Raw genomic sequence first — 24052 nt, 5'->3', positions numbered from 1 at the left:
AGTGCCACCAATCACCTTCACACACTGAGGTCCAAATCTTTGCTCCTTCCTGACTCCTCCCTCCCTCTTCACCTCGCTCCCCTTGCTAAGTCTTGTCAACTCGTTTGTTTTCCATTCCTTTGGGTTCTTCTTACTTTTATCATTCCGTACCAGTGGTCACGGAGTCAATGCCAACTCCTGGAGACCCCATCGATGTCAGAGTAGAACTGTACTCGAAAGGGCTTCGAGTGGCTGATTCTTCATAATTAGAGCACTCGGCCATTCTTCTGAAGCACCTATGGTAGACTTGAAACGGTAAGCTTTGCGTTAGCAGCCAAGGGCATTAAAATAGTTGCACAATGCAGGGTTTCTTGTGCAAGCCGTTATCGTGTGGTTGTAAGTCCAGGGCTTACCCAATAATGCCACCAGCGTCCCTTTCCTCACCACCAAGTTGGCAATAAATCAGAAGAACAGCCTCGATTACTTCATGTTTCTTTCTAAATATCATTCATGAGACTCAAATATCTGGCCTCAGAAACTCCAAGAGGCTATAAGCATCATGCTTGCACACATTCCTAACTCTTTCTAAGATTACTCTACGGCATAATTATAATTGCATACTTTAAACTTTCAAATGAATATATATACACACATATATATATGAAATCTTGATAATGCTGTGGCATTGCCAGAAAAATGAAACTACTTCAAGTAAGAAGTGAGGATCATAAGCGGCTAGGTATATAGTCATCATTTTTTAAATTCCTAGTTCACAGTGTTTCAAGTAACTGTCTATTCCAGGATTCTGATTAATCAGACAAAAGGGCAGCTGTAATCTGGGCAGGACATTATAAGAGGGGAGACAGTAAACAAGAATAAGCAAAACTGCTCTTCAAAAGGCAAGCACAATGTGGATAGACACTTGGGAGGTAATCAGCAATGTTTGGCTCTTTATTGTAATTCTACGTCCAGCTTTTGAATCCCAGACTAAAGGGAGCTATGAAAGTTTTGACTGAGGCGCAAGAAAGCAATTAACCTGACTAAATCAGTAGAAAGGCCTAAAAGGAAAGGCTTTAATAGACTAGAATTGGTTTGGAAAAGTAAAGGCCAAGAGGGAACTTGGTTAATTGCTTTCAAGGCTACTGACTAGGGGCGTGTGTCAATCATACTCCAAGAAGAAAAGGACAAAAATTACAGCAGAAAGCACGTCCCTGAAAGGTTTTTGGACGGGATCTGAAGAGTGTTTGCAAAGGGAAATAGTAGAACCTCCTTCCCTACCATTCTTGAACACTTTGTAGAGCACAGCAGACCATCACCACAGTCCTGCATGATGAGCAGCCAGAACATGATGATGCTCTCCAACGGGCAAAATGAAAATCCCTGGTGGCACAGTGGTTCAAGTGCTTAGCTGCCAACCAAAGGGTCACCGGTTCAAACCCATCAGCCTCTCCATAGAAGCAAGATGTGGCTGCCTGCTTCTATCAGAGTATAGCCTTAGAAAAGTTTGAGGGCAGCGGTTCTCAACCTGTGGGTCACGACCTCTTTGGAGGCCGAACAACCCAGATGCCACCCAGTCATGGGGTCATGGGTGCTGAGGTTTGCACAGGCCCTTAGTCCCTTAGACTAATTTTTCACATGCATTTTTTCATTGTTCTCACTTTTCTTTGGCATGGGGAGTGGGGGAGTGGCAGAGGGAGGAAGAGACCAACTGTTGTACTTTGCATAGTTGGGTACTCATAAACTTTTAAGACCCCAGTTGCTACTCGCCAGAGAATATAAAGATGTAGAACAACTTTGTGCATTAAATTTTGCCATTTGGCCCTGATGTTATCCAAGACTATGAGTCCTAAGCCATTGGGCCCAGAGATTCATTCCCTCAAGGTGTTTGGTTACAGCGAAGGCGATTTCCTAACGTTGCTCCTTGTTCAAACCTACCAGGCACCAAGCAGGAGAAAGACGAGGCGTTCTGCTTTCCTAGAGATTCACACACTCGGAGACCCAAAGAGCAGTTCTGTGACCCACAGCTTCAATCTGGGTTGCAATCAACAAATGGCAATGGGGGGTGGGGGGTTGGGGATCTTTTTGTTTTTTGCTCTATTATATTCATGGGTTATTTGCAGCAAAGTAAGTAACTATAGATATATTCTGTGCCAAACCTACACATATAGAGAGAGATTCTGTGCCAAACCTATATATATTCAGGGATGTAGTCCCATTTGCCTTCCCATGAACATGTGCCATAAATGTTCACCTTGCATGCCTACCTCGCATGTTATCCACACCGAAATTATTATTACTATCATTACAGGGGGATATACTTTATAGTATTTCCATGCAGGCAACTTGGGTTCAATTATAGGCCAATGCATCCTGTGAGCAGCCACCACCTGAGTGTCAATGAAGAAGGTTGTACAGCTTCATGATTAAGATAGACTAGAAAGACAGACCTGGCAAACTGCCTGAAAAATCTACCACCAAAAGCCCTGTGAATCACAACTGTCGGATCAGCTAAAGTGGCTGGAAGGATGAGGTCACGCTGAGTAAGGGGGGTGAGGGGTGGAACCTGACAGAAGCTAACAATAATTTTTTTAATGGAAAGAATTCAATAATGACAGTATTAAGCAGGGGAAACTATCTCTGGACCTGCTACCCTCCCCAGGACACTTCACATAAGAAATACTAAACTCAAGAAAACCAAACCACCGCAGCTGGTCAATCCTGACTCAGTGCCTCTATAGGGCAGGCTAGATAAAACTGCCCCATCGGGCTTCCACGACATACTCTTTATAGAAGCAGATCGACACGCCTTTCTCCCACAGAGTGGCTAGTGGATTCAAACCGCCAACCTTTCAGTAAGCACTCAGGCACTCAACCACTGGGCCCCCAGATGTGGTGCCAGACACATTTTCAAAATAAAAACAGCGCATGAGTTGTTTGAATAATTCTGTGTTTTCTCCAGTAAGAATCTTTGAAGAGTCAATATTTTCACCAACATGACAGAGGTATATATATTGATTAGAACACAGTCTTCTTCGTCCATCCTTCACGTATGAAATAGTAACTTTTAAGAATGACAGTGTCAGCTTCTTAAATCAGGACAGACACCCAGAGGAAGGCCATCGCATCACATTCCCTTCTGAGTAGCTTTCAAAGCAAACAAACAGAACACAGAACTACAAATCAAGCAAACCCAGTCGAAACAGATGAAAGCAAGAGCCAAGCTTATTTCTAGTGGGGAAATGTTGGAAACACTCCATAAATCTCAAATTGGATTCATTCATCCCAGAGCATAATCTGCTGATGATACAAGGTAAATAGTCGGGCAGAAATCATTCAAAAGACTTTTTTCTCCGCCCGCAGATGATCAAAGTCTTTCCCTTAGCATTCATACAGTTCTTTAACTTTTAAGTACTTCCAATTACCAACTAAAGCTGAACGAACACCTGGAAAAGTACAAGTATTACTACTCTTCACACTGATTCGTGGCTATAATGGAGAAAGGAAATAACAGGGATTAGAGCCTGGGGGCTGTGCATTAGTAAGGAAGGGTTGTATATTTGAAATAACAAAAGTTCACTTAATTCTGAATGTGCGTTATGAAATTGGCCTTTTTAAGAACAATGACTCCTTTAACATACTAGGCAAGCTGAAAAATAAGTATCCGACACCTTCAAAATGCTTATAAGGTACCAATGGAAAAACAAGATTAGCAAAATTATTGAGCAGAAAAGGAACTCGTAACCACATTACCGACTCAAACATTGTGTTCTGCAGCCCAGCAACAAAGATTGCATGGCTTGTCCAAGTTTACAGAGCTACTCACTAGCAAAGTCAAGAATAAAACAGAACTCTCCTGCCTCCTACTTCTTTTTCCACAATAAAACAGTTACATGAAGAAGTATATGATTAACTTGAAATGAACAGTAGAAATCACTGGTCCCCAATTCTGGCAATCCCATATTACCTGCTTCGGAATCACTTAGAGAACCCACTCCCCAAACCCAGTCCAGAAAGTGATTGTAGAGTCCTGAGTCCTGGAGTGGGAAATTTTATGTTCTTATCAAGAACCACTGATGATTGCCAGGTCTCTAGGCCACCCGTAAGAATGAATAAAACCAAACCCACTGCCACTGAGTCAATTCTACAGGGCAGAGTAGAACGAGCAACCTACTGGGCAGAATGGAACTAGAAATGCACCCATTAGATACTTCCATCCAATACTTCCAGCTAAGTATTTACAGCAGCAGGCAAAGTGAATGAGGCCAGCATCAGGGCCTTCATATTTAAGAGAACCAGTTGGGTCAAAAATTTCAATAGCATTAATGGTGGTGAAGAAACAGGTTTACTGCACATGCCTTAGATTGCTGGCCACGCATGCTAGACAGCTGACTATGGTCCAGAAGTCCTTCAACCTGGATGTGGGGTTGAGGGCTCAGGAAAAAATGTAAATGCTATTATTAGACAGTAAGGGATGGTAGCAGAAAAGTACGTGGTCAGAGCCCAATCCCAATTCCCAAACCCCATAGAGAAGCAGGTAGTTTCCAAACACTGCCATGGGCGGCCACCAGAAAAAATGCTATTTCCCAAGAAGCAGCAGAACACTACCCCAAATCCAACATAGCAAGAGGGGCTAAGACCTCAAGAAACCTCAGAAAGCCCCCCCAAAGAAAGAACAAGTGAGAGGAACACAGGCTGGCCTCCCCAGCAGCCCTGAGCTCCAGGCCCCTGTCACGGGAGGTGAACAAGGAAGTCCCTATCAGTTTGAATAAAAAATTAATTTGTTTATGTTGGCCAACTGCTGTTTCAGTTTATACTGCCAAAATTTTCATTATTAGTCCAGAAGCTTATCTATGGCCTAAATCTTAATTTTTATTACACTGTGAGTTCTTGGGCTATATGTTTGACAAGATAGGTCTTTGTCCTATGTAACAGGGGCCTGACACTCGACTTTGCACTGAGTCATGCTGGCTAGTCTCACTGAAGGGGCCCTGGTGGTATAAGGTAGAGGTTATGCACTGGACTGCTAAGCTCAAGAGCAGCAATTTGAAGCCAACAGCTGCTCCTCAGGAGAAAGATGAGGCCTTCTATTTGGATCCATAATCAATGCTCATAAAAGCAGTAGGCAAAGATCAAAGGCTGGGTTGCACTAGCTAAATCTGCTGTACAAGACCTCTTTCGAATGTTAGAAAGCAGGGAGGTTCCTTTTTGGACTCAGGTGTGCCTGACCCAAGCCATGTATTTTCAATCACCTCATATGCAAGTGACAGTTGAATATTGAATACAGAAGACACAAGAAGAATTGGTGCACTTGAATCAGAGTGCTGGAGAAGGATACTGAAATTCACATGGGCTGCCAAAAGAACAAATAAATCTGTTTTAGAAGAAGTAGAGCCAGAATGCTTTTTAGAGGCAAGGATGGTGAGACTTTGGCTCGTGTATTTTAGACATGTGGAGAGAGACCACTCCCCGGAGAAGGACATCGCACTTGGTAAAGAAGCAGCGAGAAAGGCCGTGGACCAGTTGGATTGCTACACTAGATGTATTGTTGGGCTCAAGCATAAGAACGATTGTTAGGATGGCGCAGGATTGGGCAGAGGGCCATTCTATTGCACACAGGGTCACTAGGAGTCAGAATGACTAGACTATTCCTAGCAACTTCCACAGTCCCGGAAATCCATTGGGGCAGTTCTACCCTGTCCTATCAGGTCACTGTGAGTCAGAATTGACACGATGGCTTCTCGAAAGTCTCGGCTGAAAATATCACACACACACACACACACACACACACACCACACACACACTCCACCCCCTGGCCCCAGCCCTGGCATTTAGAAAGCAGAACCTCAACCACGTTCAGTAAGAATTCTCAGTGAGACTTGAGAGAGGGAGGCAGGAGGAGCTTGAAAACTGGCGTTCCAGCCAGTTCATTCTCAACCCCCTGGTGAGAATGTGCTTTTCTACCCAGATGTATCCTGATGGTGATCTATATTCTAACATCCGCAGGCGGTGTTTTTCCAGATCCTCAGGTGATCCCTATGGATCCTCTTGACCATGTTAAAATGTGGATTCTGGTGCAGTAAATCTGCGGTGGAAATGCAAATTCTTGTTAAGAGTCAAACTGGAATTAACAGGCTGGAAGCCCTGCTAGAAAAAGGAGTTAGTTAGTCAACAGGGGAGGGACGTGCTGGAGCGTTGCTGTCGCTGCTGTCGCTGTGTGCTGTCCAGTAGATTCCGACTCACAGCAACTCCACACGACTGAGTAGAACAGCCCCTCACATGGGTTTCCAAGATTGTAATCTTTATGGGAGAACACTGTCACATTTCCTTAGGTGCAGTGGTTAGTGGGCTCAAACCAAGCAGCCTTTTGCTTCACAAGTGTTTCACCATTGTACCACCCAGGCTTTGGATTTTTGTTGATTTTTTTTTGGGGGGTGGGGACAGAAATAGAAGGATATATGGCTAAACAAGTGAGGTGAAATTCTACTGTTGTTGTTCAACTGTACTTTTAAACCCTAGACACAAGTAGAGCTCAAAGCCATTTAGAGGTTTGCTTATTTGGGGGTGGTTGCTGTTGTTGTTTTGCTGGTGTTTTTTGCGCACACCCCCCTGATTTTGCTAAGCTAAATGCCTTACCCAAGGCCCTAGGGGAACACTGTCAGATCCAGATTTAAAGGCCTTTCAATCACTCCAACTCGCTGAGTCCTAATACGGCCACCACATGCCACCTCCTCATTAGTTCTTCTCATAGCACTGTGCAACGCCAGAATGCCACCCTCCAGCGGAAACGCAGACCTGGGTGCAGTGAAAAGGCTGCGGGCAAATGGGCGGCCTGGCATAGTATCAAGCTTTTCATAAGACGGCAGATCAACAGCAACACTACGAAAAAGAAACACAAGCATGCTGACCTAGAGAAAGGTGAAATCCGAAACGCGGAAGCATACGTGTTCTAATTAAAAAGAAGGCAAACAAAAACAAGATTTCCTCTGACCTTGAAAAACATAGGAATGCATTCATTTCCCGGGTTGGATCACCGAAGGTGCTTTGGCCTTCCATAAAGTAGCAGAAATGACGCCCCACCCTCTCCCTCCTTGCAATTACTTTTAGGAAAGAGAGGGAATGGAAAGGGGGGGAGGGCGGGGGATGCCTTTGATGGAGCAAGTAAGGACTGAAATCTGATTCTCACACAGAAGAGGTTCTGGGATTCCCGTCCCAGAAAACCGTCTCCTTCAGACTCTTTCCTTCCGAGGGGAAGCCCTGCCTACTGAGCTCATTTTTCCTCTCCTGATGGCCCAGACTGTCTCCAAAGTTCAAACCCCTTCATTCACTCCTTTACTAGCTCCCACACTAGTTATCTTCACTGAACCTCAACCCTGTCACTCGTGGGTGAACGAAAGAACACAAAATTTGAGAAGAACGTACATCGGCTTCTTTCTAAATTCAAAGCATGGCTTGGTGCGAAAGAACAGAGCTAGGAGGAGCCCTTAGAGTATTTTTGTTTGGACCCTATTCCGGTTCGTAGCATGATGATTGGGTTTCCACGCGTTTGTATGACACATGCCTCCCATAAACCTTGTTACAACATCAGCACGTTACCCATCTGCATGAAAAAAATATTTTTTTTCTTTAGTTAAAAATGAATTTCCAAACTGAAAAGGAAAAAAGTATACCAGAAGCTTCCCAGTGTGACTGACAAAAGAGACAGTACGTACTGGGCGACACACACTGAGTGTCGCCTTGAGGGCACAAACAGTTTGCGCAATCGGAGGGCTGGAAGAGCCTCGTGTGGTTGCACCAGTTATGCCAAACATATCTGCCGACTTTCCTGGTCAGTCACGAGGACTCGCTGCACTTTTAATGATCTAAAGAGCAATAATGTGGCTCCCCTTCACACACAGCGTGTGTGTGTGTCTCACTCACACTCACACACACACACACACATTCAAATAACTGAAGTGGAGGGCCTATGTTGTTTTTGTAAATGATTTACCACCTGCTGGTATTCCTCGAGGATGTGTGAGGAAGCAAAGTCTGCTGTACAGACAAGCAGACTGGCTTATGAGTAAGAAGACCTATGGGGCCTTGGGTCAGCTCTTGATGAGCCAGGCTCTTCAGCAAATTACTAACCCTCCCTGGGATTTCATAACCTTCTTCAGAAAATAGGAAGTGCAAATAAGGGCACCTGCAAGTCTAATACCCCTCTTTCCTTTTCTACTCAAAATCACAGCTTCAGAAATTACATCCTGGGGGATTTTTGTTATGCTTTTTACTGTGAATTGGGGACTGTTTTATATTAGTTTCATATTCAATAATTTAAACACATTTTGTTTCTACTCATACACTGTCAGTTCTTACACTGCCGTTCTGTTGGATTTTAAAAAGCTGAAAACACAGTGCCATTGAGTGGATTCAGTTTCAAGGTGACCCTGTGTACTACAGAGCAGAACTGCTCTGTGGGGGTTTCTTGGCTGTCATCTTCATGGCAGTAGATCACCTGGCCTTTCCTCCACAGCACCACCGGGTGGTTAGCACCCAATCCCAACCCATGTGAACCACCCAGGGGCCTTTCTACTGACTACAACATGGATACAGATAAGCCCCAAGAACATAATGTCCCAAATCATTTATATGAGTCTTTGGAAAACAGAAAGAGCCACACCCAGGCCTGTATGTCTTTGTTCACTTAGCCTCAATGCCCTGGTCAGTAGGTCAACCTCTTTGGCTGTGGCCTGCCTCTCTGGAGTGAGAAGCCAGTTATACACAAAGTAGCCAACCTGGAGAAAAGAAAACTTACAGATAGCACTATCCCTGTCCAGACTGAGCCAAAGGGATTCTCCAGTCACAGTCGCCTTCCAAAAACAAGCTGGCCTTTACTTCTCTGTGAAGGCCTCCCAGAGTCCTGCCTTCCTGTCCCCAGAGAGGACTGCTCCTTCCTCTGAACTCAGAGCACTTCTTGTTTACACCATTCATTTGGCACTCAACTACACACTGACGTGTTGTTGAAAGTCTGACTCAACTATTTATTTTCTCTATCAATACTGAACCTCCACACATGCTTATCTCTTATCTTCTGGATTATAAAAAGGGCTCTCATGACACCTATCGCGCCTCATACAGAATCAATAGGTTACTAACGAAAGATTGCTTAAGGAAAAATCATTCAAAAGTTCAAGTGGCCTTTACAATCTCTACATAACTTTGGAATAAAAATCTAGAGAGAAAGCCATGCTTAGCTATTTGAAAGTTCAATTCCCAACCAACCCAACTAGTTCCCTTGAGTCTATTCCAACTCATAGCAACCCTGTAGAGGGCTTCTGAGGAAAACAGCCTCACCTTTCTCCCAAGCAAGTTCACCGTATTTGGCATTCAAGAACAAGAAACGCCTAACATCACTAACTTATAGTCTAAATTTCCAGTGAATATTTTAATTGACAAATCAATTATCCTTTCGTAAACAAAAATCTCTTAAAGGAGCAATACAAGTTCTATGAAATAGGAAAAATATCAAAGCAGGGCTTAGAAGGTTCAAGCAATCCTCAAGTTACAAACAACTTGCATACAACCCCACATTATGAACCACCCCCCATAAACCCTATTATGGTGCTATTTTGTAAAACACACACCAACATATTCCTGCTATTACTACTGAATTGTCATGGTAAAAATGTCTTCATCCATCTGGAATTTTCTTTAATGTTTTTAGTGCACAGAAAGGCACACTATATACTACGTCAAACATCTGACTGACATTCGGCACAAACCATGACCAATGTTCTGACATACGTACACATTCGACTTACAGGCAGACGTAGGAACGGCATTCGTTCGTGATCCTGAAGCTGCCTGTGTAACCACAGCCAGCTGCTTTTTTCAGAAAGGCCATCCAACATTCAAAAAGATAACACGTCTGACTTGTTAGCTGTTGTTCAGATGAAAGCATCTTTATAATCTGCTCCATGAGTTATAACAACATTATCATCAACTTTGTGCTCCGTGGGCACTTCTGTACAGTGCGCTCCCACAACAAGGGAGCCGTGCCTCCGAGGGAATGCAGTCAGCTCTCAGATCCCACGGCAACGGCCATTTGTTTCCAGAATCCACTGCCATCGAGTCGATTCTGACTCATAAGGGTCCTACAGGACAGATCGAATCTGCCCCACGGGGTAGCAGACAACCCCATTGTCCTCCTGCAGAGCGGCTGGTGGGTCCCAGACCCTGCAGTCAGGGTCCAACACTCAGTCCACTGAGCCCTAGGGCTCCTTTGGCTTCATAAGGTGACTTGTAATTTCATTTTTCTGGAGGCCTCCTTTGACTATTTTGCATATGAGCCAGTATTGGGTCCTGTTTGCTCAGTTTAAGCACAAGTCAACTGGGGGTGGAGAGGAATAGCCAGCGGGGCAGAGAAAGAAGGGGGCAGAACAAAACAAAGAAAAAGGATTGAAATGTTCTCACAAGGAAACCACAAAATAGATACTACTTAGGGAACAACTGAAAGTTTGTTTAGGATTCTTGCTAAAAGAAAAAAATCCTTTCCACGGATTATCAAAGAGTTACATTAAACACACACCAAATTCTTGGGCCTTTGAGTCAGAAGACGATACAATAAAAGAAAGGATGGTGGCCCCAAAAAAAGGGTAAAAACACGGGAGAGAAACAGATGGAGCACATGATTTAGGACAAAGTGGCAAGTGGGAAATTAAATGCAGTATCTTGCTCCAGTGGCATCATTTCACAGGAGCCCAGAGTGAGCCTCAATTACTCGTAGCAGCACTAACACACCGGCCTGCGCCTACAGTCCGTCTTCTGGAACCACTCTGCACTATCAAGCTCCAGAGAAAAATACATGCAACCTACAATGCAGTATAACAGTTTAGCCACACATGATCAAATTAACATAATCCAATCAAAGTGCAATTGTATCTTTACCATTCGGCTGTCATGTAGAAGTAAGGTTTAGCACTGGATTTAAAATACTGTACTTAAACTGACACATGATCTTGTTCCCTTTAATCCTGATTGCCGTGGCATCAGTTAGAATATGACTCTTTGGTTCACAGCTCATGTAACAGGTGTAATCATAAATATGCAAAACACTTTGAAGATAGCTTTAATAATCCATGCTTTATGTTTAAGTGAGTTGCATAATTTCCAAGAGATTGTAAATATTCACATGGCTATTTATTACAAAAAAGCCCAATGTAAATGCACAGGACACAACACCATCTTTCACCTGGGCTTTTTTTACTATAACAGGAAAGGTTATACGATTTTTCTTTTTTTTTAATTTTTATTGGGGGCTCTTAGAGCTCTTATCACAATCCATACATATCTCCACTGTGTCAAACACATCTGTACATATGTTGTCATAGTCTTTTTTCAAAACAGTTTCTTTCTACTTGAGTCCCTGGCATCAGGTCCTCATTTCCCCCCCCCCCTGTCCCACTCTTCCTCCCTCATGTCCCCTTAATAATTTATAAATTCCTTTTTTTTCCATGTCTTACATTGACCACTGTCTCATTTCACCCAGTCTTCTGCTGTCTGTCCCACTGGGAGGGGAGTCATACATCAATCATTGTGATCAGTTCTCGCTTACCTCCCCCTAGCAATCCTCTCCTAGTATCGCTGCTCCCCTTATTGGAGATTATAGGATTTCTGATACTACATATATGTCAACCCTTATTAAGAAAGGCTACATATTTAGGAATGGGAAGTTGTTATTAACTAACAATGATATGAGAGTGTACCAAAAAAAACCCACAAAAAAATGGAAAACTCTCCTCTGGATGGATGGAGCTTTCATAGTATGCATTCTTCCTCACCAGGAAAATGGGGAACTCTGCCAACTCACTCTGAGTTAGTGCACCCAGTGACGTCACCTGGGAAGTTTCTCTCTGGTCACAGTGAATTTTTTCATAAGAGCAATTTCACTCAACTTCGTTTTCTGTAATGACCGATTTAAGAGAACAGTCTGTGGCTGTGAAATTTTGTTTCCTGCTTTAGAAAAATGCTGCAGAAACTGTTGTGATGCTGAACACAGCTTACAAGGACTGTGCTATGGGGAAAACTCAAGTCTACAAGGGGTTTTCTCATTTCAAAAAAGGTGAAATGTCAATTAATGACAAACCTCATTTTGGATGTCCATCAACTTCCTGAATGAATGAAATTTTGACCCATAGTACATCTGGTGCTTGTTCCACCAGGTCAGACTGTTAACAAGCTTTCTATTTAGAGGTTCTAAAGAAAATGCATAACCGTGCGCGACAAGAAAAGCCTGTTGTGGCAGACGGGGGAATGGTTTTTGCCACCACAACAATGCAACTGCTCATGCAGCCAGCTCAATGCACTAGTATATGCCAAAAAAAAAAAAACAGCATGCCTCTCTTTCCCCACGCACCTTACTCACCTTACCTTATTCCTTGAGAATTCTTTATGTTCCTGTGACTGCAGAGGGACATGAAAGGATGGCAATTTGATGACATGAAAGGATGGCAATTTGATGACGTAAAAGAGGTGAAGAAGTAATAAGGGTGAAGAAAGTAATGCTGTCAGCCATCCAACCAGGTGAATTTGAAAAATGTTTCCAAGAATGGAATTGCAGATTCAACAAATGTATTACATGTAATGGAGAGTACTTTGAAGGTGATAAGGTTTTTAAAAAAATACATAGCTTTGGAAAAAATTCTGGGTTTTTTTGTGGGGTGGGGATACCCCCTCGTATTCCTTGAGTATACTATTAGGGGAAACAGCCCTTCGTTATAAGAAAAGGCACTATAAGTAGATTGTGCTAACCATACAATTAGCAGTGGCTAAAACTACATGTGAGGCCCCAGAGTGGTGCAAACAACCCAGCTGCTAACCCAAAGGTTGTAGGTTCAAATCCATCCAGATGTACCTGTACAGAAAGCCTAAGGGTCTACTTACAAAAATAAAGTCAAGTCAGCCATTGAAAATCCTTTGGAGTACAGTTCAACTCTGACAAACATGGGCTGCTGATAAGTCAGAATTGACTCATTGGCTTCTGATACTGGCAGAAGTATATGTAAGTTTCTTCTATCCTGGGAGCCCCACGATATAGTAGTTATGCATTGTATAGTATAGTGGTATAGTAGTTATGCATTGGGCTTCAATCTGCATGGTCAGCAGTTCGAAAACAACATCAGCACCAAAGGCGAAAGACTGGGTTTTCTACTCCCGTAAACTGTTACAGTCTCAGCAACCCACGGGGGGTTGCTATGAGTCAGCAGTGACTCGATAGCAATGAGTTTAGCTTGATGTTTGGTCCTCTATCATAATACACTTCACTCATACCAAAAGAGATGCTATCTTTATTGTGTGATATAAAAGTCCAAGTGAGGTACTAGCCATCCTTCTTACCTAGATCACATCTATCAAATGTGGCACTAATGCATGGATGAGCTGGAGAAGATCACCATTAAGCACAACAAGCACTTAACTTGGAACAAAAGCACTCTCTGTACACATAAAGGAACTTAGAACTGATTGCCTCACACTCAAGTGACTGGTAGCCACTTAAAAGTAATCACGATTATTCTGCTCAGTAATAAGAGAAGCTTCAAGAGAGACCACTCTTTTCTTTTAGATGTGCTACGGAGGCTATTCCTGGAACCCTCATTTAACATAATCCCCAGGAATGACATAACCAAGAATTAACGGCATTGTCTCTTGCACACAATGATTACAATTCTAGTAGAAAGCCTACCATATCTAGCCTCCTGATTCAAAAAGATGCTGCACAGAAAACTTAACCCAAAGGGAATTGCTTTTTTTGTGTTGGTTTTCTATCACAAACACAAAATTTTCAAATGTACAAAAAATTTATAGAACTGTACAGTGAACAACTATGTAGCTACTGCCTAGATCAGCTATTAAGTTGTGAGTGTAAAATTCTAGCAGGTGCCAGCTAAGATCGTTGGCAGCATGAATCCCAACCCTATCACAACCGAGTGGAATGGGAATGTTTTCCTTACACTTGCTGAAACGAGAGCTGCTCGTCGGCACACTTCTGAGGCGACCTGGCCGTGCATCATCTCAAAGGCCTGGGCTGTACCCTGCGGTCCACTTTAAGGATAAGTATACCTTGTGAGGATGGGGCAAAAGGTTAATAAGGTTAATGCACTAGAGACTGCTAACCGAAAGGTTTCAGGTTCAAGTCCACTCACAGGCACCTCAAAAGATCATTTGGTGATGTACGTCCACAAAACTTGGTTGAAAACTGTATGGAGTGCAGGTCTAGGCAGATGATACACATGGGGTGACCATGAGTCAGCACTGACTTGACAGCAAGTGGTTTACTGGTTAAGCCTCTGAGAAAGATACTGTCTATTAGTTTATTACTTAAGCTGAAAATATTTTAGACACTAAGATTGCAGAGCCAGTTTGCTAGCCAGCCCCGGCATCTGTAAAAAGAAGATAAGGCAGTCTCCTTAGAAAAGAAAATCAGAAGGACTTACGGACATGCAAGCAGTTGGAAACCGCCAAGCACTGGACAATTAGAAGCTCACACGTGACTGTTTCAAGGAAGGGCATCTTTCTATACATTACTCTCCATTCCATATTGCGGATCGAGAGGAAATGAAAATGAACACAGCGCCAGCAATGTCCCCACCTGATTCAGTCAGTTGGGAGCTTCCTTCCCTTTGAGGAGCATTCCACAACCAGAACACTTCTCACACCATCTGCTTAGGGGGTCCCATCCAAGAAATGCTCCCCGCTCTGCTCCTACGATTCCTTCCCCAATCTGTGTCTTCATGGATTCACAGAACACAAGAAAGCCCCTCTCCATGTACCCTTCCCGTAAAGTGCAAATTTCATCCAAACCCTATTTGCATCAAGCACGAAACTCAAAAACTCATCAAAGAAGTCAGCAAAGTCAAGGATATTCCCTGCCAAATATCTCCAGGGATATATTTAAGGCAGCGATTCTCAACATGTGGGTCTTGACCCCTTCAGGAGTCGAGTGGCTCTTTCACAGGGTCGGCCTATTCATAATAGTAGCAAAATGATAGTTATGAAGTAGCAACAAAATAATTTTATGGTTAACTGAAATAAATGGTGGCAGCATTAGGAAGGTTGAGAACCACTGATTTAAGGACATTGCTAGATGAGAAGCCAAAAAAAACCATGATGCAAAAAGGAAGCTTTTAAAATAGCCAAACTCACAAGAATAAACTCAAGGTGGATCACAGACCTTGAGGTAAAACCCCAAACAATTAAGGCCATTAATGAGGAAATTGAGACAAACCTGAGGTTTTGGGCTCAGGGAACACGTAAACTATCAGATACAGGGAAAGACAAATACAGATGAGGCACAAACTGAAAAGTGGGATATGCTGAAGCTACACTTAGGGCGCGGGGCGAGTCTGATCAGAGCACACAGAGCAAACAAAGAGGAAAGGAGAGAGTGGAACACATCCTGGCCCACCAAGCCCCGAGGACAATCTTCCTGCTCAGAGTAGCCAATGCACAGAGAGGACCTTAGGGCTGGCTCCACCAGGGAGACAAGACGTCCCTCACTGACCCATAGCGCTACGAGGGACAACACTGGAGGCACAGTGTGGGAACTGTACCCAATTTGACCCCACCACACCACACCGGGGTGAAACACTAAGGTCATACAACAGCAGCAAGACGGGGGAAAGCAATGAAGGCCCAGTCCCCAGGGAATGCCAAAAGGAGACTTGGGGCCAGGGCATGGCACCCCATCAGACTGGACCAGAAAACACTGCTAAAGGTCAACAAACAGACCTAGATCTATGTATAGGCTCTTTTTTCTGTCGTTTTTTGTTGTTGTTGTTTGGTTTTTCAGTTTCCATTTGTTGTTCTGTTTTGCTCTGCCTTGTTTTTGTGATTATTATTGTCTCTGCATGTTTATCTAAATAAGATAGACGGGATAAACAATCCGGAGGAAAAAACAACAGGAATGACGATTCCCACTGGGTAAAGGGGAGGTGGGGAAAGGAAGTGGGTGTTAAGAAACCCAGGGACAAGGGAACAAAAAGTGATTGGTGGCAAGGAGGGCGTAGGATGTCTGGTAGGGCTTGATCAAGGGCAATGTAATCGAGAGGAATTACTGAAACCCAAATGAAGGTCAAACATGATAGGGGGACAAGAGAAAGTAAAAGGAGATAGAGGAAAGAGCTAGGGGGAAAAGGGCATTTATAGAGGTCTAAATACATGCATTTGCATATGTAAATATATTTATATATAACAATAGGAAAATAGATTTATGTACCTATATTTACATATTAAGTATCAAGGTAGCAGACGGACATCGGACCTCTACTCAAGTACTTCCTAATGCAAGAACACTTTGTTCTAATAACCTGACATTCCATGATGCTCACCTTTCTAACATATCACTGAAGACAAAATGGGTGCACAGCAAATGTGGTGAAGAAAGCTGATGGTGCCCGGCTATCAAAAGATATAGCTTTTGGGGTCTTAAAGGCTTAAAGATAAACAAGTGGCCATCTAGCTGAAAAGCAACAAATCCCACATGGAAGAAGCACACCAGCCTGTGTGATCATGAGGTATCAATGGGATCAGGTATCAGACATCAAAGTCCCAGAACAAAAATTCCTATCAATGTGAATGCGGGGAAGTACAGAGTAGACACCCAAAGCACTTCTGTATGCAATTGGACATTCCCTTACAGAAGGGTCACAAGGAAGAGATGAGCCAGTCAGGATGCAATGTAGCACCAATGAAGCATATACAACTTTCCACTAGTTTTTTATTGCTTCCTCCCCCACACTATCATGATCCCAATTCTACTTTACAAATCCAACTAGACCAGAGCATATACACAGTTAGAGATAAGAGCTGGAAACACAGGGAATCCAGGACAGATGAACCACTCAGGACCAATGAGAGCAGCGGTAAGAGGAGGGTAAGAGGAAGGTGGGAGAAGAAAGGAGGAACCAATCACAGTGATCTACATATAACCTCCTCCCTCAGGGACGGACAACAGAAAAGTGGGTGAAGGGAGCCATCCATGTAAGATATTAATAATAACAATTTATAAATTGTCAATGGTTTGTGAGGGAGGGAGGGAAAAAATGAGGGGATGATACCAAGGGTTCAAGTAGAAAGCAAGTGTTTTGAGAATGATGATGGCAACAAATGTACAAATGTGCTTGACACCATAGATGGGTGTATGGATTGTGATAAAAGACATCTGAGCCCCCAATAAAATGATTTTTTAAATAAATAAACAAAATAGTCAAACTATTGCTGGATGGTTTCAGTCATCCATTAGGCATTTCTTCTTCCTGGTAGCAGGGAGGAGTCCCTGCATAGCGTGATTGGTGAATGTCTAGCTGTACCTAGTTCAACAAAAAGTTCACCATTCACGTCCACTAGAGGAACCTGGGCTTCAGTAAGTGCTAGCAATCAAGTGCCAGAAAATCAGCCACTGAAAGCCCTAGGGAGCCCAATTCTTCTCCGCTATATGCATGGAGCTGCGAATTACAATCCCCTCAATGATAAATCATTACTGGCTTCAATAGCTGTGAAGAAATTCTGAAATATCAACAGGTATTAACAAATTCCTTACTAATACGATCTCAAAGCAATATACAGTTGAATTGAAAATTCATCCCCATCTTGGAAGGTCATAGGAAGAAAAAAAAAACAATTTATATCGTGTTCCAAGCTAAACAAAGTAAAAATAGCACAATATCAAACTGAAAGTATTGCAAGTAAGGTTTCAGTTCATACACGCATAGGTTTATTCCAAACCAACCACACTGAGCATGTTTCCGTGCTCAATGGATTACTGAAGACAAAATCTCTCAATGACACTGAGTCGAAGTCTCAATAGGGTATCTTTCAAAAAAGGTCCAATCAAACAATGGCTTCTGAAAGGTACTGCTGGGCCAGTTAAACTACAGGACAGGGAGGCCAGCTCAGGTTCAGGGAACTGTGTTCTAGGATTTCAAAGACATAATCCTGAAAAATTTTCTTAAAGGTCACAGGAAAAACATGGAGCCTTATAAGGAAAAGTTATAAGAAAATTAAAAACCATACTGGGGAGGGAACGGCTAAGAAAGTTGTATCAGGGTTTTGTTTGTGTGTTTGTTTTGTTTTGAATCACGATGCTCTTGTTCATTCTTCCCTGGTAGCAAGGGCTATCCTGCAAGAATTACATTGGGAAACCTTAACACATCCACCACTCAGCCCTAACTGCCCCATCACTACTTCCTCCTGTCCCCCAAACTCACAGAACATTTCAAAGGGGCACACTTTGAGACACTCAAGGATGGCAAAACTGCCGTTTTGACATGGTGTCAATTGAAGAACCCAGAATTCTTTAGAGATGGAAACACTGCTTTCAGAAGTACGGTATGTACTCGTGTATAAGCCGAGTTTTACAGCACATTTATGCAGTTTTTGTGATAAAATTTGGTGCCTCAGCTGATATTCAGGTCGGCTTATACTCGAGGATATACAGCATATAGACCTGAGAGGAGGATGGGTCAAGAAACAATATAGCTTCACGTTTTGATATTTTTGTTTAAGAAAGGTTTCTATGACATTGTAGCAATATTTTTTATTTACTCGTGTACAGTATTTGCCTATATGGCACTGCCCTGAAACAACAGTTTATGGGCATGACGCTCACCTGTCATCAATTCCGACTCTTAGCAACCCTGTACGGGCACAGCAGAACTGCCCTTGTGAGTTTCCAAGACTAACTCTTAATGGGAGTAGAAAGCCTCATCTTTCTTCCTCAGAGAGGCTAACGGTTTCAAACTGTGGACCTTGTGCATCACAGCCCAACGGGTAGCCACTATGCCACCAGGGCTCCTTCTGGGCATAATAGGTATGTTGATAACAAAGCTTGGTATCACCATCTTCTTGGTTTAAACTGGGTACATTTTAATGACATTTTTAATGGAATTGTTCCTTAGCTCCAGGAGTTCCATAAAGATTATATTACTAAACCTCAACAGCGTTTAAGCATCAATTATAATCACCAAGGTAAATGGGAACAAAAGATATTTTCAAAGCCTGATAATGCTCATTTACAAATTTAGCCGGAACTACCACCAAAACTTCAGCTCCACCTTGCTACTCTGTTACTTTTAAAATAGCCAGTCATTATACATAACTAAAGCTGTAATTTCTATGATACCAGCAATATCATTAGGTTCACAAAGGGAGGAGACTGGCAGGCAAAGCACCTTAAAAAAGTAAACAGATACATGAAAAATGTTCCCTCACACAAGGCTCCAAGCACACAGCTGGCAGAGCTAACCAAAATATGTAAAACCCTGTGGTCAAACTCAGGTGCCGGCAAGTGAGGAACAAGGACACAGACCAAGCTCTCAAAGCAAGCACACCCTCTATGACAGACAGCGGTGAGCTGAAGCAAACGGAGGCTCCACAACGGAGGAGCCAGCCCTGGCTGGCCTCTCAGAAATACTCTGAGACTCAGACACACCTTCCCTGGCTGGGGCAGCCTGTCACCTGACAATAGATGTTCACCCATCACCAGAGACGGAGCCAGTTCTCAGAGCAGAATATACAGAGGGGGTGTAAGGTTCAGCCTTCACCACACACACTTGTCCTTGACAGCACACTGCTGGGGCCAAGAAGAGTGCTTCCAGCTGGAAGGACGTCCCTGAGCTGGCATTGTGGTGTACTTCCGAGCTTCGGAATCAACTCACAGAGGGTAAGATCACAGAGCGAGTAGACCAAAGCCCCGGCATGACGTGACTCCAAAGGAAAGGCCAAATGATGTCTGCAGGGAAACCCAGATTTTAGATAGGCCAACCTCCTTCCAAGAAACATTCAGATTAGAACTAAGACAGGCTGCCTGTCCCCAGCATTCTCCTGGAAAGCAGATACTGACTCAAAGAAGGAGTTCCGTTGAATTATCTAGTACAGCGGTCAGCAAACCATGCGACTCCAGAGCCACATGCAGCGTCATATGTACCTGTGACTCTACAGCAGTGGGTCTCCACCTTCCTCATGCCGCCACCCTTTAACACAGCTCCTCATGTGTTAACCATAAGATTATTCTCATTGCTACTTCATCACTGTCATTTTGCTACTGTTATGAATCAGGCAACCCCTGTGAAAGGGTCATTCAAACCCCCAAAGGGGTCACGACCCACAGGTTGAGAACCACTGCTAAAGCAAACCTGGAAATTTTTACAGAATATTTTTCAGATAATGATGATTTCACTCGTTTGTGAAAATATATAAAATATATATATGGGTCTTAAATGATTTTCAAATTGTTGTGAGGGACAAGATTGGCCCACAAGTTTGCCAACTCCTGATCTAGTACCTGGTAAGTGCTCAAGCAATATATTTTTACAGATCCTCTAAGGAGAAAAATGTTTTTCCTTATCCATGTCAACTCCTTGGGCTAACACTTGTCTCATATCTTTTCTCCTTTAGAAAAGGCCTCGTGGCATAGTGGATTGTGTGTTGGGCTGCTAGCTACAATGTCCAGCAGTGCAAATCCCTTAGCCACTCTAAAGACAAAAATACAAGGCTTTCTACTCCTGTGAAGAGTCCAGTCCCAGAAGCCCACAGGGGCAGTTCTACCCTGTTCTCTAGAATGGCTATGAGTTGATACTGACTCCGTGGCAGTGAGTGTTTTTTTGTTTCCCCCATTAAGCCTTCGCTTGCTGTTGCGCCAACTTTACAGCACCAGATTAGGTTACCATAAAAGGGCGCTAGACTAGGAAGCAACTCCTTACAGGAAAAAGGAAGTGGTAACTACTAAGTGGATACAGACTTCCTAAGCATGTTGGAAGATTTCCTCGATTGGTCCTCATGACAATCCTGAAGGGAGACTTCATTCACCCCTTTCACAGCTAAGGAAAGGAAGGCTCAGAGAGGCTCGCTGGCTGCACTGTTGGGACTGCTGGCCAACTGATGCCATTCGTGCAGCACCTGGGTGTATTATCTAGCTACACTCGAATCCTAAAGATGACTTCTAAAGGGATACAGCAGTATTTGTGAATCACAAAATTCTTCAAGTCCTGGGACAAACTCTGTAAGTGGGATTTAGAAACAGCCTCAGCAGTTCAAAGCAATAGTTGATTTTTATTTTTACCATTGTCACAAATGCAAAATGTCAGCTAACAAGAGAGTAAGTGAGTAGGTATATTTGTTTATGAAGGATTGAAACATGGTAAGCGCCATCTGTAAGATGTTTGGCTAGAACAGAACAGAGTCACTCTTGTCATTGAGGAACACCACTCCTCTCTGAAGAAACTGAAGTACCCAGGTAAAGAAGCCAGACCCACTCATCTCTGCTTTCCTAACCAGAGCCCCCTCCTTCGGGAGAGTTAGATTAGATATTGCCTTTGTTATTCAAGTGTGTTTCTGACTTCTCTCCTAATACAGGCATGCATTGCTTAATGTCTATTCAGACCATGTGTCCACGTGTACCCCATAAGGGTTTTTTTTTAATTGGTGGTGGTAAGGGAAAACAGCTCTTCTGTTGTTGACATTGGGCTGCTAAACACAACGATAGCAGTTCAAATCCACAAGCCACTCCCCAGGTGGACGCTTCTGTAAAGATGTGCAGTCTCTATTGCCATGAGTTGGAATCAATTCCAGGGCAGTGGGTTTGGTTATTGGAGTGAACAACTTTAAATACCCAAACCCAGACTGTTCCAGTATTGGATGGGCTCCAGGCAGGTAAGGCAGAGACTGTGGCTCTGGGCCCAAGCTCTCATGCTTTGGCTGACCGGAAATCATTGGCTGTGTTGTTGTTGTTGGTGGTGGTGGTGGTGGTGGTGGTGGTGGTGGTACTAGGCTGTTCTTGCTCCTTACGCTGGCAAACAATGGGCTAGGCAGGGTGCACTCCATGCCCTCCCCACTCACTTCCTCTTACTCTGCTCCACCACCTGCAGTGGCAGCACAGGTTTGTCTAAAGCATTCACACAACATCAAAATCGCATGACATCCAATGGGAACATATTAAGAGCTGAGAATACAATGACACAAAGGGACAAACAAGTACACATGGTTCTCTACCTTTTAAGTCCTTTTATGTTCTTAGCAATGAACTATTCGTCAACAAATTTTTGTTAAATGAGTAAATAATAAAGTTATCTGTTCCGATCTTTTCCAAATAACTGACTGTATAATTCAAAGCACAGAACTAATAGGATCATGTCTAAAAAAATCAGCTCTCTAGCAAAATAGTCAGCCCTAGAGGGCAAGGGTCGGATTCCCCACCTAAAAATATGGGGCCTCAAAAAGTTCATGGGAACAAATGGAATTAAAGTATAATGGAATTTATCCATGAATTTTTTGAGGCAGCTTTATAAACGTAGGACCCCAAACAGAATAAGCTATTTGAAGGGTCTACCTGTGGATTCCCAGCCCAGATCTGCAACACCAATTAAACCAAAAGGAGTTTACAGCTTTTCAAAGCCGAGTACATTTTCATTTATCTTTCTCCCCCAAAACAGGTGGTAGATTTGAATTGCCAACCTTGCAGTTAATGTTTAATTCACTGCACCACCTGGGCTCCTCCAACATATATAACTGTACATAAACCAATCAGGAAGATAGGTAGAATGCCACCCTCCCTAAAGAAGTACATACCAAAGCTCTATCTTAAATCATGGTAAAAGTCCCAACCAAACACCACCACATTTAAATACACAGAAAAAAAGAACATTTTTAAAGTGGCAATAAAGAACTGCCAAATAAACTGTGAGATAGCAATTCAACAATTAAAATCTGTAACAATGCAGTAACGCACAGTTAAAGGAACATAAAGTTATATATGCAGGAGAACTCAGCCACTGCCTAAGTCCTACCACTTGACAAGGATCAGTGTGGAGAAGAATGCCCCTGTGAAAGACCAGACAACTTGTCTGGAGTCCTCATGGTTCACAGTGAAGGCTGCCTTCCTGCAGTGGACAGCATGCAGGTGGATCATATATGGGCCAAGTAGCTCTTCCTAAATACTTGGCCTACAAGGTCCATTATTGCTTTAAAGAACAGCATCAGTAATTGCCCTTTATAATCACCAGGAACCAGGGGCAGCCATCATTACAATAGCTACAGACAATGCCTTATTTATTCTCCCAATGACGGGATGGGGCAACAATACAGACCCTATAGTTTCTTCACTAAATTTGTGTAGTGTGACTGCATACTTACCATTCTACAAAAGATTGTCGGGGGGAGGGTTTCTGTATTTTTTTAATCTCTATATAATTATGATTCAAAGTATTTTAGAATTACATATACATAACAACCAAGATTAGCATAAAAGAGGTGACTGGTTTACATAAAAGTTTTCATCACTTTAGTGGTACATTATTTCTCTGATAAATAATATGGGGAAGAAACCAAGTAATTCCGTTTCAAAAAATACATTATGCATATGGACAAGGAATTTTTTTCTCATATGCTCATGGAACTCCTCCTTGGCCTCCAAAAACAGACGGCTTGTTTTAATTTTCCCATTCAAGCTACACAGCTCCATATATCTTATTATTTTCCTGCTTTATTTATCTCAGTTTACTAGCACTAATACCCAAGTGGAGTACTAAGGGAAGAATGGAATACAGGATGTGTCTGTTCAGGAAAATGTGAATAATCTTCTGGCATGCTGACTCCGATTCTTAGTCCTGGAATTCCCAGTTTGCCTTCTCTTTAAGAACCCTACTCATCATCATGGTCAAATGAATGCACTTTCCTCTTCTGAGATGTGACATGTTTTTCGCCATCTTAACAGAAAAGAACAGAGCCCTAGTGACCACAGCCTTTGTGTATCCCACCAAAAAAAAAAAGAAAAGAAAAGTCATAAAAGACAAGTTAAAGTTGCAAACACAGAAAGGAACAGTCGTCAGTCACAGGTATTGTAATGTCCCCTATTTCCATATGGATGGCCTTAAAGTCAGAAACTACAACCAGAAGTGTGCTTTTTAAAGAGGGCTGCTCAATTAGGAAAAGAACTGGAAATAACCTTAATATTAAAGCTATGAGTTGACCTGGGAAACTAGTCAGTATTCTAGGTCACCAAATTAAGATTATCCAACGCATTCCCTGTGCAATTCAGAAGAACGCT

At 42.9% G+C, this 24052-nt stretch overlaps 1 protein-coding gene and 1 non-coding gene across 5 annotated transcripts in view; one reads left to right on the top strand and one right to left on the bottom strand.

Annotated features, from left to right (window-relative positions):
• Positions 1–24052, bottom strand: part of DIP2C (disco interacting protein 2 homolog C) — a 521839-nt gene that overhangs the window by 487176 nt on the left and 10611 nt on the right. The gene's annotated exons all lie outside the window — the stretch shown is intronic.
• LOC142449734 (small nucleolar RNA U13) lies at positions 7480–7582 on the top strand. Its single transcript, XR_012784848.1, has one exon. It is a non-coding gene; the product is annotated as a small nucleolar RNA U13 (small nucleolar RNA).

This window comes from Tenrec ecaudatus, chromosome 5 (assembly GCF_050624435.1).
Source record: "Tenrec ecaudatus isolate mTenEca1 chromosome 5, mTenEca1.hap1, whole genome shotgun sequence".
NCBI lineage: Eukaryota > Metazoa > Chordata > Mammalia > Afrosoricida > Tenrecidae > Tenrec > Tenrec ecaudatus.
This window is presented reverse-complemented; position numbering and strand designations above follow the sequence as displayed.